We start from the raw sequence: 17,396 nt of genomic DNA, 5'->3' as shown, positions 1-17,396 counted from the left end.
CATCAGAGGCTATAGTAGGACAGCGTCTAGAGGACAAAAGGAGGCTCAACTAAGTATTGATGTCATATCTCTGTTGGGGTGCCCACATTTCTGCACCTGTCTAATTTTGTTATGATGCATATTTCATATTTTCTGTTAATCCAATAAACTTAATGTCACTGCTGAAATCCTACTGTGTCAATAAGGCATGTCAGATATCAAAAGGACGTTCAGCCAATGAGAAACAAAAATCCAAAGAATTAAGAGGGGGTCCCAGACTTTGTCATATGACTGTATACAATAACAAAACCTCCCTTGCCCCTGCAAAACGTATAACAAATACAAATAATATCAATGGATGAGTACTGAATGAACATGAAATTGAGTCCGTGTATATCACTGTCCAGAATAAGGATGACTGATCAAAAATAGATGTGTTTGAATCTCCTGAGTAAAACAGAACAACCTCACTGTGCATCCTCAGTTAATGGTGGATAATAATGTTTAACCCCGGGGTTTCTGGCGATGATGGTGCTGTCGTGATTTTGGCGGAATGAGAAGCAAACTGAAACAAGGCGCGATGTAAATAATAATCGTTTGTCGATATTTGAAATCTCCTGTCTCTCTCCTTCCTCCCTCCTCTTTCCCTCCTGATCGTTTAAATAATGAAGAGCTGGATGTAACTGAAGAAAAATTCCAGTACTGACGTGTCCAGGGGTGGCTGCCTCCCCGGAACATCCTTCCCCGTTTCTCATCACAGGGACGTCAATTAAACAGACATACTAGTTTAAACTGGGTGCTGTGACAAGACGGGACTGGGTGCAAACACTATTAACAACAATACCTATGTGGCCCCGCTATAAACGGGGCAACAAAAACAAAACACATCTCAGCACAGACACAAAAAATTACCTTTTATTATGTAGCCCCGCTACATTTGGCTTTGACTAAACTAACAGCAGACTGCTGCGCTGTGAGGGTCTGAATTACCCATAAACCACCAGGAACGTGTGCGTATTGCGTAATCCATTGCCTTTCCTTTGAGAGTCACACTATTTGTGTGGTGAGGCTAACAATAATAATTCATCCATAATCCCCACCTTCCGTTTTCTAAGCCACCTGTGAGGGGTTATAAGGAGAGGGCATGTGTTTAAGGAGCACCAGGTGTAAGGCAGGAATGAATCCAGGATAGGATGCCAGTGACAATAGTACGGTAACAGAGCAGCTAGGAAGCAATATTGGTGACTTTGTGTCCGATGACGATGGCACCGACAGGTAAACAGTAGAAGGCGGCTTCAGTTGATATAAAAATAGCCGCACAGCCCGTCAGTCAGACCTTCTTCCTCACGGAGGTGGAGAGGGGAAACGAGTGGCCATTGTTTCTCTAACTTGCTGCTAATCTTTTAACTGCCATTGCTGCATATTGTCACTGCCAGCCACAGACTTCCCCGACGGGATTCTGAAGAGCTCTGGAAAGGTTAAGCCCGTGATACTGGGGTGCTAAATTAAGGCTTATCACGCCTCTGTACATCGGTCTAATGATAGCGCTCTCGGAGGAAAAGGGAAAAAAAAAATTAAGTGAAGCGAGTCACCCGAAAGAACTGTGAATCTGAAGATAGGAGCAATGGAATGGAAGTCCTCCAGTTGACAGCAGGGCTTAGCGCTGGAATCCCTGCTATGAAGTCGTAACATTTTTTTTTTTTTGGGATGATGAGTGGCCTGTTAGAAACCCACCGAGACAGGAGCTTTGAAGAGATGAAGAGAGAGAGAGAGAAAGAGAGGATCAGGAAAATATCAGCTATTTCAGTTATCATCTGCGGACTTGTGAAGTCAGTCCAGACACCTTGCCTAGCCAGCCGTCTGCCCATCCATCTCTCCACGTGGTGACCTACTTACTCAACGCCAGGGTCACAGCAGTGTTTGGAGCAATGGGAACTCGTCGGTGTGTCCCCCCCGATCCATCGGCCATTTTGTCACCAATCACTATGGAACATCTTCTGTCCGGCATGTGCCTACAGAATTGAACTAACAATACATTTGTATTATGTTTCCATTTATTTGCTTAGCAGACACTTTTTGTTTTTGACGACAAGACCTACAAACGAGGTCAATGGGACATGTGGGGGGCTCCCTACTAGCCTTTGCTGCTGAGTGTAGGGGGGCCCTGTTCTTGTTTTGAGCACCGCCCTGTCTGTGCAGATCCCGGCAGGGACGTGCGGTAAGGGGAGGCCTCACCTGTCATCATGAAAAGTAACAAAACTAATAATGATAACGTAAAATAAATGTGTCCACAGGTCTGTGCTATCAGTTTGTTTTCTGTATGATTCCAATAATTCTGATCATTTTTATAGTGAATGTGTGCATTTCCTGTTCAAATAGAGGAGAGAAATGGGAGGTGCGGCAGCGACGAGCCTCACCTCCCCTCAGACTGCGCTCTCCCTCACACACAGGGTTGATGCCTGTGCTTGGTCCGTGCCTGTTGCTATCTCTCTGTATGTCGCCAATATAATGTTTGCAGACACGTTTATTACACACCCTGACTCTCCGCAGTCTGGCTAATATCTTTAACTAGCAAAATACCCGCGCTTCGCAGCGGAGAAGTAGTGTGTTAAAGAGGTTATGAAAAAGAAAAGGAAACATTTTAAAAATAACGTAACATGATTGTCAATGTAATTGTGTTGTCATTGTTATGAGTGTTGGTGTCATATATATATATATCCATCCATCCATTTTCCAACCCGCTGAATCCGAACACAGGGTCACGGGGGTCTGCTGGAGCCAATCCCAGCCAACACAGGGCACAAGGCAGGAAACAATCCTGGGCAGGGTGCCAACCCACCGCAGTATATATATATATATATATATATATATATATATATATATATATATATATATATATATATATATATATATATATATATATATATATATATATATATATATATATATATATATACATATTACGATTGTTATAGTTCTCTTTGTATACCATGTTGTCAGTTCAGCACTCCGGTTATAATATGACCAAGCCGTGCAAGCTTACTGTTGAGAATGCAACGTATAGTTGTACAGGAGAAAAGCAATCTTGCCTCAAATCAATGACAACCTTTTGTAGGTCTATGAACTTAATTTAAACTTTAGGTTTACACGGTGCTTTGTTTCTGACGTGCTGCGTTCAGTCAGTTCATGTGAGCCGCTCTCTTGTGTGATGTTGCGATGTCCACGGCTTTATGTAATGTTAGCTAAGATCCGGCACTTCAAAGTTTCTCGCTACAGCAATTTTAACTCCGTTACAAAGTCATCCAAAGTCTCAGTTATACCTCGTGTCTTCTCATTAAACTTGGATCTCGCGAATATGGTATTGCAAACGGCAGCGGGAGCGTTTCTATAATCTTAATTTAAACTTACGGTTTACACCGTGCTTTGTTTCCACAGTAGCGAAGTGATCACTCCTGCTGCGTTCAGTCAGTTCACGTGAGCCGCACTCTTGTGTGATGTTGCGATGTCCACGGCTTTATTTAATGTTAATTAAGACCCGGCACTTCAAAATTTCTCGCTACAGCAATTTTAACTCCGTTACAAAGTGATCCAAAGTCTCAGTTATACCTCGTGTCTTCTCATTAAACTTGTATCTCGCGAATATGGTATTGCAAACGGCAGCGGGAGCGTTTCTATAAACTTAATTTAAACTTACGGTTTACACCGTGCTTCGCTTCTTATTGTTTCGCTGCCTTCTCAATTGTGTAATGAATGTTTTCTTCAGCGCTCTTTGGGGCTCTTCCTTGTTTTCTACATACTGCGTTCACAGTCAGTTCACGTGATTACGTTGCGTATCACGTCATCACGCCTCCCACGGCCAGCGAGCTGCAGTCCATTACAGTATATGGACAAAAAAGAGGTTCCAGTTATGACCGTTACGCTTTGAATTTCGAAATGAAACCTGCCTAACTTTTGTAAGTAAGCTGTAAGGAATGAGCCTGCCAAATTTCAGCCTTCCACCTACACGGGAAGTTGGAGAATTAGTGATGAGTGAGTCAGTCAGTCAGTCAGTGAGTGAGTGAGTCAGTGAGGGCTTTGCCTTTTATTAGTATAGATGAATGTGTGTGACATATTTAGTCTTGCTGATTGGAAATAAAACCACAGTGAAAAGGCACAAGGCGAAGCAGACAGTACCGTGCCACCCTGAAGGGGGAGCATGTGAGCCCAACAGGTGCCCGTTGCTGCTCTTCTTCTACGCGGAGGCGCCAATAAGTTAGCGACATCAGAAAGTCAAGTGCACTGCAGCACTCCGTTTATTTTTATTTTTTCTTCCGACTGACTGCCAAAATGGAAGATTAAGATTTTTAAACTAAGAAGAAGAAGGACTTTTACAAGAAAGTGAAGGAGATTTTCATAGAGAAGGATCGGCTAAAGAAAGAGAGAGAGAGATGCTGTCAGAAAGGGTGGAGCTAAAGAAAGAGAGAGAGAGAGAGATGCTGTCAGAAGGGGTGGAGCTAAAGAAAGTGAGAGACAGAGATACTGTCACTAGGGTTGGAGCTAAAGAAAGAGAGGGAGATGCTGTCAGAAGGGGTGGAGCTAAAGAAAGAGAGAGAGAGATGCTGTCAGAAGAGTTGCAGCTTAAGAAAGAGAGAGAGAGAGATGCTTTCAGAAAGGGTGGAGCTAAACAAAGAGAGAGAGAGGCAGAGCTCTTCTGAGTAGCTGGAGTCAGTGTAGAGTGTCTGTGTGCTTACGACACCCACTGCTCTTCAGTAGGTGAAAACAAGCTTGAAACAAAGTCGGAAAAAAGATCAAACAACAGGCCGGAATGCTGGGCCAAGACCATAAACTCCAGAACCAGAATGTCAGTCAAAGTAGCAAAGAAAGACCAAGAAAAGAAAATAGTAGGGTAAATTAAACTGCCACTCCACCATCGTGCTTACAGCTGGAAGAGGATGTCACATGTCACGTGACCCCCGGTTTCATGGCAGTGGTACACAATATGACTCTCTTTCTCTGCTTTTATCACCCCTCTTTTCTGGGTTCTGAGTTATATGTATATATACTGTATATCTTGATGACAACCTTCAGTGCCAGGATGCGGTTGATGGTAGTCATAAAACCAGACTGCTCCAGTCACTAGTAGGTGAGCAAGTGATTGAGGACGACCTTAGCAAGGACATTACCCCACACCGAAACCAGTGTTATCCCCCTGTAATTGCCACAATCCAATCACCTTTCCCTTTCCAGAGAGGGACGACAAGTCCTGTTTTCCAGTCAGTTGGGATGACACCCGTCACAGGGATTATTAATATAATTGGCACATTTAAGAATATATTTTTGAACTTGGATTTAGAGGCACATGTTTATTTAGCCCTGGTGTAGGTCAAACTCAGCCAGCCTTGGTGGATCTCAGGCTCTCATTATGTTCATCCTCTTTGGGTAGACTGGTAGGGATTCCGGCCTGCTTTCCTGGCTATTTTGGGGGCCTTACACTGCTTGGGACATTCTTGTCAAGATAAGTGAAGCTCTCCATCTCCTCTAGCAATTCACCCCTCAGCAGGATGAGTAGATTGCATTGGCAGCATCTGACCAGAGGACCTTCCTCTTTCTTCTGTGGATATGGAGAATGAGTTGAGTGGAATTATCTGCAGCAATGCTGGACTTTTCCTGAGTGTGAAAAAGAAAAGTCAGCAAAGTCTACTGTAGACCACCCAGCTGTATCCAGGGTGTCCATTTCACTTCTGCATTGATAGATAGATAGATAGATAGATAGATAGATAGATAGATAGATAGATAGATAGATAGATAGATAGATAGATAGATAGATAGATAGATAGATAGATAGATAGATAGATAGATAGATAGATAGATATGAAAGGCATTATATGATAGATAGATAGATAGATAGATAGATAGATAGATAGATAGATAGATAGATAGATAGATAGATAGATAGATAGATAGAAATATGAAAGGCACTATATAATAGATGGGCGGCACGGTGGCGCAGTGGTAGCGCTGCTGCCTCGCAGTTAGGAGACCTGGGTTTGCTTCCCGGGTCCACCCTGCGTGGAGTTTGCATGTTCTCCCCGTGTCTGCATGGGTTTCCTCCGGGCGCTCCGGTTTCCTCCCACAGTCCAAAGACATGCAGGTTAGGAGGATTGGTGATTCTAAATTGTCCCTAGTGTGTGCTTGGTTTGTGGGTGTGTTTGTGTGTGTCCTGCGGTGGGTTGGCACCCTGCCTGGGATTGGTTCCCTGCCTTGTGCCCTGTGTTGGCTGGGATTGGCTCCAGCAGACCCCCGTGACCCTGTGTTCGGATTCAGCGGGTTGGAAAATGGATGGATGGACTATATAATAGATAGATAGATAGATAGATAGATAGATAGATAGATAGATAGATAGAAATATGAAAGGCACTATATAATAATTTTTTAATTTTTAATATAAACTTTATTGTGCACAATAAACAGAAGACATGAACACATCAATACAAATAACAATTTTTTTCATATAACAATGTCATTACTCCTCCACTACTCCCCATTCCCCACACATTAAGTACACACGTCTTTATTTAGTATTCAGTACTCCAGCTAATCCTTCTAACATTTAACATTATAATTTCACACCTGCTCTTCCATGTTATTCCATATTTATTTTTAGTTGCCCCCCCTCAATAGAGCACAGCACCCCCTTCACTCCCCACACTTTTTCAAATTCTTCGATATTACACATTGTTTTATAATATGTAAATTCTAGCTTGATTCTTGAAATTACATAAAATTTGAAAATAAACAGCACCTCATCTGGTAATGTACCACACTGTTTATTATTACGGCTTTTTAAAATGGCTAACTTTGCTTGCCCAAGCAAATAATTTAAAAGTTGAAATTTAGATTTTGATGTTTTGTTATATTTCATGCCCCAAATAAATCTCTGAACATCAAAAGAAACAGTAAATTTTTCACATATTTTCTGAAAATACACCAACAGAGTTTTCAGTCTCGTACAATATAAAAATAAATGATAAACAGTCTCTTTCTCCCCACAGAAGGCACATTTATCGCTCACATCACTCTGAAGTTTACTTAGAAATACATTTGTTGCGATGACCCCGTGTACGACTCTCCACTGTAAATCGCCTGCTCTCTTATTATTTGGGGGTTTATAAAATTCTCTCCATGCTGGCCTGACCTCTGTTTTTACATTTAATGTTTCAGTCCAGGGTGTCATGATGGTATTTTTTAAACTTAAAAAATGGAAAATTTTTGATGCAGTATACATACACATCTTTTTTTGGTAAAGATCAAAAAAAATTATTTTCCTGTTCGTGAAGCCTTAAAATCGAGTCCTCCCTCACACCATCCATGTCCAATTTGGGTTCCACCTCCAGATCAGTAAAGCAGCCTTCCTCCACCTCCTTCTCCTCCACCTTGTTATGCACTGAGGTCGAGTTCCCCTGACTGTCCCTTAGCCTGATGAAGTCTTTTGCCATAAATGATAATAAATAATTGACCGTTCTTATTGATCGAATGCCCAGCCCTGAAGCCAACACATTGGCATCTTTAAAACTCTTGTTGTCCTCCTCCAATAACTGAGAAACAACCACAATGCCACTTTTGATCAAATTCTTAACAAAACTAATTTTAAAAAGCAGTGGACATGTGAATAAAGAATTAAAAATGAGGGGTTCATTGAAAAGTGAAGGGGACTTGGATGGCACTCTCTGAAGAAAGGAGCTCCAAGTACGTAAAACTCCCTTATAAAATTTGGGTAACGGAGTGAGATCAAACCTGCTCAAATCTATGAGCAATAACTGCACATCAAAACCCAAATTATCAATCTTATGTAAAAATGAAAGGGCTATTCTTTTCCAAATTAGGGGTTCTAAAGAGAAAAAAAGGCGTTGTAAAACTAACAATCTGAAACTAGCGGCCTTACAGCAGACATCAATCAGGCCTTGTCCTCCTTCTTCCACTGGTAAACAGATGAGCCCTTTCTTCAGCCAGTGCACTCCATTCCAAAAAAAGTTAACCAATAATTTCTGTATGGAGTGTAAGAGTCCTGATGGCGGGTCAACACTCTGTGCCACAACATGGAGGCAACGAGATTATTGATAACAAGAACTCTTCCTCTAAAAGAGAGCTTAGGCGCAATCCACTGCCATTTCTTCAATCGTAGCTCAATCTGTTGTAAACAGCCCTCCCAGTTGTCTTTTTCAATACTATATAATAGATAGATAGATAGATAGATAGATAGATAGATAGATAGATAGATAGATAGATAGATAGATAGATAGATAGATAGATAGATAGATAGATAGATAGATAGATAGATATGAAAGGCATTATATGATAGCTAGATAGATAGATAGATAGATAGATAGATAGATAGATAGATAGATAGATAGATAGATAGATAGATAGATAGATAGATAGAAATATGAAAGGCACTATATAATAGATAGATAGATAGATAGATAGATAGATAGATAGATAGATAGATAGATAGATAGATAGATAGATAGATAGATAGATAGATAGAAATATGAAAGGCACTATATAATAGATAGATAGATAGATAGATAGATAGATAGATAGATAGATAGATAGATAGATAGATAGATAGATAGATAGATAGATAGATAGAAATATGAAAGGCACTATATAATAGATAGATAGATAGATAGATAGATAGATAGATAGATAGATAGATAGATAGATAGATAGATAGATAGATAGATAGATAGATAGATAGATATGAAAGGCATTATATGATAGATAGATAGATAGATAGATAGATAGATAGATAGATAGATAGATAGATAGATAGATAGATAGATAGATAGATAGATAGATAGATAGATAGAAATATGAAAGGCACTATATAATAGATAGATAGATAGATAGATAGATAGATAGATAGATAGATAGATAGATAGATAGATAGATAGATAGATAGATAGAAATATGAAAGGCACTATATAATAGATAGATAGATAGATAGATAGATAGATAGATAGATAGATAGATAGATAGATAGATAGATAGATAGATAGATAGATAGATAGATAGAAATATGAAAGGCACTATATAATAGATAGATAGATAGATAGATAGATAGATAGATAGATAGATAGATAGATAGATAGATAGATAGATAGATAGATAGAAATATGATAGGCACTATATAATAGATAGATAGATAGATAGATAGATAGATAGATAGATAGATAGATAGATAGATAGATAGATAGATAGATAGATAGATAGATAGATAATATGTGTGTATGTGTAAGGAACTTTATAATAGATACATATCTTCATCAAGATAGCTTCAACTATAGGTTTCTCCAGTATGAGGCTTTAGGCTCAAATGAACACCAACTTCCAGTGGTTGCCCACTTTTATGATGTCTGGGGTGAAAGAGCGTGACCAGCCAGGTTTCCTTGATAATATTCTTCTCAGAACTGTAGGGGCACGTCTTCCCCGTGTCCCACAGGCCCTACACAGTCCCCAAAAAACACAGAAAAGAGAACACCCAAAAATCACACTCTTCTTCTTCCACTCCTCCCAGGCAGTTTGTCTTCCTCCTCCTCCTCCTCCTCTCGACTCTGGCGCCCAGAGTGGTGGCTGTTGGCTCCTTTTATCGCCCACCTGGAAGTGCTGCAGGTGCTTGATATCCTGCATCTGACTGCATTGCGGCCCAGACAGGCTCAGGAAGCTGTGCAGCTCCCCCTGGCGGTGGCCACGGAGCCCAGCAAGGCTGAGCTTCTGAAGTCCCGTGCCTGTGTGGCCCCAATGCAACCCGGGGGCTGCTAGCATGCGTTCCGGGGGACGTAGTGCGCATCCCATGGCTGCTCCCCTGGACCCAGTGTCAAAGGGGTGTCCCGGCCATCCGCCACAATATATATGAGCTGTCCCCCATGGCTACGCCCGTGTGTAGTGAATCAAGACTAACTTTAAAGATCAATAAACAAACAGGTATCGCTAGCTAAGTGGAGGCGAGGTACACTCGAAAACACAGAGGTAGAGAAATTCCCCACTCCTGACGTCACACTTCCCCCTCTGTGTGTCTCTCGGATTTGCACAAATACATCGGTGCCGCAGTGATTCTTAGCATGATGAGGGAAGTCACAAAATCAACTGGAATGTTCTAGCAAATTCTAGAGAAAACGATCTAAATCCATTAAGTAGTTCTCTTGTGAAAAGCAGAAGACAGACAGACATTGGCGGTGACCCCTGCAGTCCCCTAATCCTCCCAAGGTGGATTCAGTTTTCCAAGCTTCTCATTTCTGCCCTGACTGATTATTTTTTTTATTGCTTAATTTTTATTTCTTTTTTATTCTAATTCTCCTCCATCCAAGCTGATCCCAAAAAATGAAGGAGGAGGCTGCGCTTACAGTAGCCTGGGTAATTGTGCCTTCTGTCAGGTTGGTGGGGTCCTGTTTTTGATAGCCGGGATGAAGATGACAGGAACTCCGGCGCACACCCTATGGGGGTCTTCCATCTGTCAGTGCCTCCTCGCCTCAACGAGAGGGCCGACGAGAGCTCTGATCCGCAGTGGCATGTGACGGCATAAGCTGCCTCTTGCCTACAAAAGCCTTGCAAGCACTTTCCGTCCTTGTCCTCTGACATTCAAGGAGCTCGTCTCCTCGCGGTTACTGACGATTTGCTTCAGCACTCTGGCATATCTGAAGACGTGCACTTGTTAACACTCGTCTTGCCTTTCGGCATCGGGCTTCTTTTGAATGTCACCGAGGACAAGTTGAACAATGCGCAGGCCACAAGAGCCATGTGTGAAAAGACGTTACTGTCTCTCACTGCCCAGACGGGCCACCTGCCTAATGCAGCCAATTATCTACAGTCAGAATGCCAGGGGAGTGAGAGAAAGAAAGAAAGAAAGAAAGAAAGAAAGAAAGAAAGAAAGAAAGAAAGAAAGAAAGAAAGAAAGAAAGAAAGAAAGAAAGAAAGAAAGAAAGAAAGAAAGAAAGAGTGAAGGGTAGGAAAGGAAACCGACAAGACCCAGCCCAATCGCTACTTAACACTTACTATTTGTTATCATTGCTCTTATTAGATCATCCAATAGCAATCAATTGTGACATACTGGGGTTGGGGGGGGGGGGTAAACAGGAAGACGGAGTGAAGTATGGGAATGAGGTGTTGAGGTTGTGTTTAACCCTAAATGAGGTGCCAGTCCACTGACAGGCACACTCACCTTATCACACCAGGCCAGTTTTGAAGGCTTATTACCCTAACATGCTTGTCTCTGTTATACAGTATGTTATTTGGTATAGGATTTGTAAAAGCTGCGGTGGGTTGGCACCCTGCCCAGGGTTTGTTTCCTGCCTTGCGCCCAGTGTTGGCTGGGATTGGCTCCAGCAGACCCCCATGACCCTGTAGTTAGGATATAGCGGGTTGGATAATGGATGGATGGATGGATGGATTTGTAAAAGCAGTGTTAATGCTTGTGATGTGCCATCTGTTGGAATGAAAAATGCAATGGATATGTCTTTGTTATATGTCATTTGATATGGGATTTGTAAAAGCAATGTTAATGTTCGTGACGTGTCTTCTGTTGGAATGACAAATGCAATTGGTATAGGATTCATAAAAACAGTGGTCATGTTTTTGATAAGCCATCCGTTGGAATGAAAAATGCAATGCCTACATCTCTGTTATGTGCCATTTAGTATGGGATTTGTGAAAGCAGTATTAATGTTTATAATGTGCCACCTGTTGGAAAGGCAAAAGCAACGGAATTTATTATTTAAAAAGTTTGCGATGCAGCATTCTCTGGAATGATAGAGAAATGACAACTAGACAGACTCACGGACAGGCACTTGTCCCTTCTTAAAGGTTTAGGTTTAGGTTTAGGTTTAGGTTTATTTGTCATATATAGGTTAACACAGGGTCAACATACAATGAAATGTGTATGACGAGAAAAACAAGTCACTCAGCCTAGATCCAATAAAGCTTAAAAAAAGATTACAAGTTAAAAATAGACAAGCCACATAAAATAAAATGTGTATGTTTTAAAAGCCCGTGACCCTGTGTTCGGATTCAGCGCGTTGGACAATGGATGGATGGATGGATGGATGGATGGATGGATGGATGGATGGATGGATGGATGGATGTTTTAAAAGAGGTTGATTGTTCAGTGCAGTTTATAAGCCTGCTGAGTGGGTTTTGCCCAGAGTGTTGGTGTGCCTTTGATTATCTCAGCAGTTTTTGCTGTTGAGGTTGTGATAAACCCTGAATGAGGTGCCAGTCCATTAATAGGCATGCCAACTCAAAAATTTCCTATTAATCTGATGCCCTTGTCTTTAGGATGCTCAAAGAAAACCTTAATTTTATACAACTACTAAACTCATTATTATTATTATTATTATTACTGTACTAGTCATTTAGCACGTTACAATAACGGGCGCTAGAACAGTAGTGCATAAACATTACTAGGAACAGTCTATATTAAATGGCAAGGGACTTTGACCTCATTCTTTTTGTTGTTTGTATTTTTCTTTCTTTCAGCCTTTCTTTTGTTGATGTTTACTTGCTGAGCTGACCGTTCTTTGTGGGCTGCCGCCGTGTATTGTGTGTCTTTAATTTTCTGTGACAGTAATACTGTCTTGTACGTCCGCCTGCTTGTACGTTCGTAATATACCTTTAATTTTCTCTGGCGGTAATAAAGGCGTGCGTGTCGGTAATATGCCTTTAATCCCCTCTGACAGTAATACTGGCTTGTATGTGGCTGTAATATGCGTCACTGTATTGTGTACCTTTAATTTCCTCTTACAGTAATACTGGTTTGTATTTCCGTAAAACGCCTCTAACTTTCTGTGACAGTAATATTGCGCATCGCACCGTGTCCCGCGCATGCGCACTTCACCAGAAGACACCCACACACGGACACCTGGACGCACAAAAGGATTTTATTAAAGAAGATTATTATCCATCCATCCATTATCCAACTCGCTATATCCTAAAACAGGGTCACAGGGGTCTGCTGGAGCCAATCCCAGCCAACACAGGGTGCAAGGCAGGAAACAAACCCCAAAGAGGGCGCCAGCCCACCGCAGGGCTCACACACAAACACCAAACACACACCAGGGACAATTTAGAATCACCAATCCACCTAACCTGCATGTCTTTGGACTGTGGGAGGAAACCCATGCAGACACGGGGAGAACATGCAAACTCCACGCAGGTAGGACCCGGGAAGCGAACCTGGGTCTCCTTACTGCGAGGCAGCAGCGCTACCCACTGTGCCACCGTGCCGCCTATTATTATTATTATTATTATTATTATCCATCCATCCATCCATCCATCCATTATCATTTATCCAACCCGCTATATCCTAACTACAGGGTCACAGGCGTCTGCTGGAGCCAATCCCAGCCAACACAGGGCACAAGGCAGGAAACAAGCCCCGGGCAGGGTGCCAGCCCACCGCAGTATTATTATTATTATTATTATTATTATTATTATTATTATTTTATTAAAATCAAAAAACAAGTTTAACAAAACTGATATGAAACAAATCGACCTCCACCCATGAGAAAGAGAGATGGGCCAGCAGAGTAAAACTTTAATAATAGTAAAAATATGTAAATAAATAAAGATACATAGAATAGAAAAAGAGGGGAGAGAATCCACTTCCTCAATTATTATTATTATTATTATTATTATTATTATTATTATTATTATTATTATTATTATTATTATTATTATTATATTTATTATTATTATTATTATTATTATCATTATTTTTAAATACCATTCTCATTTCAGAGCAGCCCAAGGTCCCAGAGTCTATCCCCTCATAATTGGGTGCCAGGCAGGAGCCAGTCCTGGAATGCATACTTCTTCACTATTGTAGAATTTTTTTGGATGGCACGCCAGTATGTCACCCATATTTATTACAAACCACATTACCCATTGAAGACAGTAAATGACATACATTTTTAAATATTTGCTATCTCTTGCCCTACATGTACCTTCAGCGCCTTTCTCCAGTATGCACCAATGTGTGAGCCTCCCACGACTGGCGCTCCGTCTCTCGAGTGCATTCTGCCAAGCCTTTTTCTCAGACTCTATCAGTTTGAGGCTCACCTTCTGTTCAGTTTCATGGTTCACATCTTTGAAGAAGACTCTCAGTGTGCCTCCTTTACTCCTCCTTGTTTGTCTCTCACTCTAACACTCTAACTTTTTTGATTGCCAAACTAACCAATCACAGCAAAGCCAAACTGACCAATAGGATTGCTCAGAGGAACTGAACGCACAACTCAGATCTTGGCGTCTTATTACTCTATGGAATATCAGGGGTGTGTGTGCGTGAGTGTGCCCTGTGTTGGACTGGCTGGCACATCCTCTACCAGTGTGCCCTTTCTCTCATGCTCCTGCATGCCACACCACCGTCAGAATGGATGGATGGATGGGTGGATGAATGGATGGACGGTTGCTATTTGCAGACCTGCCGTGCCCTCCCTAATGCCACTGCCTGTTTTATTAAGTGCCACAGTGCGTTTTCGTCTTTTTAAATTCCTTCAGTAAACTCGCATCGACTGACAGCTTCCATTTGGTAAAACCAATGAACTTCACAAGTGTGAGTTAAAACAAAGTGACAAGATGGCAGAGAGAAGTGATTTGGGTTTTATATTCAGTGCCAGCTTGCTTTTCTGAACTACTTGTATAATAGAATTAAACTCTCCTGACATTATAGAGAGCACAACGTGGAAAATAAAAATCACGGGGAATAAAAACCAATCTGGTCATTGCCCCCAAACCGCCCTGCAGGTCTCACAACATTAAAAGACACAATCGGGTTGAGCGCTAAAAGCTGATATCACATACAGAGTGGTGACTGATGGCAGCTCAATCTGCAATTAAGTGTTAAGGGAAGAAGCCGAAATGCATTCACTTCAATAAACCTGGCATTTAATATAGTGCCTCTGCTAAGTGAAAGCCATCCCAAAGCGCCTGAGAGTGACGGAAGATCAATCAGCAATTACACGTAAAGACAGAAAGAAGAAACGCATTTGGTCCAAAGAGTCGGCAAATTGGAGGTTTTATAAAGCATTGGCTAATCGGCCATTAAGTGATCAGAGAAGAAACAAAAATCTGTGACATGTAAGGAATCTGTGAATCTGGGATTTTATATAGCGCCTTTCCTTAGTGAAACCACACCAACAGACGCTCGATCTGCCATTATATGATAAAAGAGGAAGGAGAAAAAACAACTTATATTAAGCAATCCCAGTCAACACAGGGCGCAAGGCAGGAACAAACCCCAGGCAGGGCGCCAGCCCACCGCAGGGCACACACACACACACCAAACACACACTAGGGACAATTTAGGATCGCAAATGCACCTAACCTGCATGTCTATGTACTGTGGGAGAAAATCCACGCAGACACAGGGAGAACATGCAAACTCCACGCAGGGAGGATATTATCAGATTAGGCCTCTTCAAAATATTCATCCATCCATCCATTATCCAACCCGCTATATCCTAACTACAGGGTCACCGGGGTCTGCTGGAGCCAACCCCAGCCAACACAGGGCGCAAGGCAGGAAACAAACCCCGGGCAGGATGCCAGCACACCGCAGGACACACACACACACACCAAACACACACTAGGGACAATTTAGAATCGCCAATGCACCTAACCTGCATGTCTTTGGACTGTGGGAGGAAACACACGCAGACACAGGGAGAACATGCAAATTCCACGTCATTTCCTCTGTCGATGTGACTAAGACGTACTTCCGGGTTATAGGGAAAATACAAGTCCTTGAGCCTCCCTGTAGCATCCCCTGGTGGCCCCCATGGTATCCAGCAGGGCTGTGATGTAAAACTCCACTGTCCATGATGCCCTGCTGGAACTCGGGGCACCTCCATGTTGCAAGAAGGGCACCACCTGGCGGCCCGGGGGTATTGGCCGGGATGAACAGCCGGCCATATTCCACAATATCTATCTATCTATCTATCTATCTATCTATCTATCTATCTATCTATCTATCTATCTATCTATCTATCTATCTATCTATCTATCTATCTATCTATCTATCTATCTATTCTATAGTGCCTTTCACATCTATCTATCTATCTATCTATCTATCTATCTATCTATCTATCTATCTATCTATCTATCTATCTATCTATCTATCTATCTATCTATCTATCTATCTATCTATCTATCTATCTGTGCCATATAGTGCCTTACATACTATGTCAGACATTACATATGTGAACCCTACAGTCAGTCCCAGCTCGGGGAGGTTGCGTTTCCATGTTTCTGGCTGGCAGTGAGACCCCCCCCGCCCCCCCCCCCCCATACCACGGTGTTCCACACTTCATTTCTAGCCCCCTCTTTTGTTTCTCCACACAAGACCGCTGAGTCCGCCACCGCCACATTTTCTTGCTTTTTCCCAAGTGAGGCTTTGGACGCGTGTGGCGATCCAGTAAAGGCGACTTATAATAACACCATTCAAGTGCGATTTTCTTCTTTGCTTATTGACAGCCTATTATTTTTAATTCGTGCCATCTTTATTCAGGAAGCGGTAACAACACTTAATTATCCTCTCTGTAATTCAATGTGGCAAGGCGGCTTTTGTTCCCAACTTTTCGCCCCAGCCCGCGCAGCGCTCCCCGAGATTGTGCCTGAAACTGACTAATTTCCAGAAGCCTGTGATTTTGTCATTTGAAACTAATTGCACGCCTTGCTAAATCTGCTGAAAGTGCAGTAAATGGCCGCCTGCTCCGCCTCGCGCTTGCCGTTCTGTCACCTTGTTTTTTTGGGCTCCTGTCGCCCCACACACTATTTAAAAACTGAAGACGGCAGGCTTCTTCTTCTTCTTCTTCTTCTTCTGTTGCTAAGTCAACAGTGCCGAGGCTGTCAAACACGACTTTAGGATTCAATTTTTTTCCTTCTAGAATATTGGCAGTAGGGCTTGGTGGGTGGCAGGGGGCGTCTTTATGCCATCCTATCCCAAAATAAAGAGCCCAACTTGAAATGTATATAAAATACAATTGAGGGATGATTACAATGAGAACACTAAGATGGGCCTGACTTAATATGGCGTGGCCCCGACTCTAAGATGAGGTGCCCACTTCCCTGTCTTAGGACTTACTGACTTCTCATTAGTTGAGGCTTTGCCCCAACACACTTTTCACTGCTCAGGTCAGTGGGCTTTTAAAATTTCTAGGAGTACTTGCTGAATGTCTGTTGGTCTGTCTGAAAGAGCCTGGTGCCACCCAACAAGAGTGACTACCTCCAGGGCGTCCTTTAAAATCAAAGTGCCTCCAATGGTCATTTAGTTACATTTGCATTAGAGCTTCTTTACCTGCCAATGTGGGCTCCAGTACCATCAGGAATGTCATTCATCCACCCAACGCTCCATTCTGCCCCTGGGCACCCCTTGGCAACCATGTCAT

The sequence above is a fragment of the Erpetoichthys calabaricus genome, chromosome 4 (genome assembly GCF_900747795.2).
Source record: "Erpetoichthys calabaricus chromosome 4, fErpCal1.3, whole genome shotgun sequence".
Lineage (NCBI taxonomy): Eukaryota > Metazoa > Chordata > Cladistia > Polypteriformes > Polypteridae > Erpetoichthys > Erpetoichthys calabaricus.
This window is presented reverse-complemented; position numbering follows the sequence as displayed.